The sequence below is a fragment of the Octodon degus genome, unplaced genomic scaffold (genome assembly GCF_000260255.1).
Source record: "Octodon degus isolate 3935 unplaced genomic scaffold, OctDeg1.0 scaffold00293, whole genome shotgun sequence".
Lineage (NCBI taxonomy): Eukaryota > Metazoa > Chordata > Mammalia > Rodentia > Octodontidae > Octodon > Octodon degus.
Genome location: NW_004524869.1, coordinates 1,945,472 through 1,947,619, shown reverse-complemented (window position 1 = coordinate 1,947,619; position 2,148 = coordinate 1,945,472). Strand labels below are relative to the sequence as shown.

Genomic DNA, 2,148 nt, shown 5'->3' with positions numbered 1-2,148 from the left:
AACAATTAGAAATTTGGTCAATTCCAAATATAGGTAAACATATTGAGTAATGTGAACTTTCATCTAAAAACCTTAAAGATTAGAGTCATTTTAGAAAACAATCGTGTGCTGCCATATAATAGCACTCTGCTTTCAAATACATGACATAGGGAAAGATTGGTATACGCACTCCAGAAACCAGGAACTTAGGGAAATGCTTATACATACACTAGGAGTATTATGTTCATAAATTAACCAATAAACATTCATCAGCAACAGAATACATACATGAAATAATCAGCTTGTGTAGTGGAGTAGTAATGAACACAAATAAGCTACTTAGATAACACATGTAAAGAAATAATAAAATCAAAGAGAGGATATGGGGACAGTAGCGTGCATTTCCAGGCTGAGCCTCCAGTAATCCACCTCTGATTGGGCCCCACTTCCCATTGGCACATTCAACTACAGAACCTCTTCATGGATTTTGGGAGACCAGCTAGGAAGATTAAAGCCTAGCTGTTCTCTTCTGCTAACACTGGAAAGAAAGGCAACTTGGTACATGCTGACACACTGCAGAGAAAATTAATACAGCTGAGATTCTGTTGTTTACTCAGACATGTCTGTGGATGCCAGGCGAGAGACAGATAAATCTTGTTTTACTCTTGCTGATTTTCTCATGAGTGAAGATGCGCCAGCCCCTTTGAGCTCCTCTCAAACAAAGACAAGAGCCCCCTGGTCTCTCCATTTTAACTTATTTTGTGTCTCTCTGTGTTTCATTTTTGTTGCCTTTGGTCAGGTACAAGGTCACAGGTTGACTTCCTACAACAGAAAAATACACTGGTGAGTATAGCATCACACAGTCCAGTCACCTTCCAAAAGCATACGACTTTTGAGGGACATTTAATAATTCAGGTTAAAATGAGCTCAGGACTTGGACATTTCTCCAAAGACATGAAAAAACCCAACCAGTACATAGCACATAGTCTTAAAATGTTTATTTTCTGATTACCAGGAAAATGCAAATCAAAGCCATAATGAAATGTCAACTCACATCTGTATGGATGGGTGTTATTTTTTGACACTTTTTTCCTGTCTCTTGTTTTCCTTTATTACATTTTTTTTTCAAACATTTGCTTTCAAGAGAGTATAGCGAGCCCCAGCGGAGCAGCGGTGGTGCAGCGGCGGGAGGATGGCAGACGGCTTCTCACTCAACAATGCCTTGTCTGGATCTGGACACCCGAACACTCAAGGGAGGTCCGGAGCCTGGGGGAACAGCCAGGGGCAGCGGGCTACCCAGGCGCTGCCTATCCTGGTAGTGCCTACCCCGGGCAGCCTGCTCCTGGGGCTTACCTGGACAGGCACCTCCCAGGAAGGCCCAGGAGCTTATCCAGGCCCCAGCACACCTGGCTCCTACCCCAGTGCTGCGCCGGGAGCCTACCCTGGTGCCAGCCCTTACAGCGCACCCTCTGGACCGTTGATTGTGCTCTACAACCTGGCCCTGCCTGGCGGAGTCGTCCCGCACATGCTCATAACAATCATGGGCACCGTGAAGCCCAACGCCAACAGATTGGCCCTGTATTTCAAACAAGGGTATGACGCGGCCTTTCACGTCAGCTCGTGCTTCAACGAGAACAACAGGCAGGTCATCGTGTGTAACACCAAGCACAACAACGCCTGGGGTTGGGAGGAGCGGCACCGTCTTCCCCTTGGAAATAGGCAAACAGTTCAAAATCCAGATGCTGGTGGAACCTGACCACTTCAAGGTGGCAGTCAATGACGCCCACCTGCTGCAGTACAACCACCGGGTGAGGAACTTCGTAGCAATCGATAAACTGGGGATTTCTGGCAACATAAACCTTACCAGCACATCCTACACCATGATGTAATCCAGGAAGGCGGATGTTTGCATTGAAAGGATCGAATCCAAACCTTGCCCATTCACAGGCTACAGGTTCACTGCGTGTGATAAGTTTTACATTTATATATCAATATTCTTGTAAGTCAGTCACTTAATAAATGTCATGCAAAGTCACAAAAAAAGAGAGTATAACAACAATTGATATGACATTAGAAGCAATACTCATTTAGAAGACCAAAATGACAGGTATTTCAAGCATGGTTTAAGTACTACACATTGCTATCCGCAGTGTAGTTGCTTAGTTCACA

The 2,148-nt window shown here is 44.8% G+C and overlaps 1 pseudogene; it reads left to right on the top strand.

The window, feature by feature from the left end:
• Positions 1 to 1,171: 1,171 nt before the first annotated feature.
• LOC101560325 lies at positions 1,172 to 1,868 on the top strand (annotated as a pseudogene).
• The last annotated feature ends 280 nt before the right edge of the window (positions 1,869 to 2,148 follow it).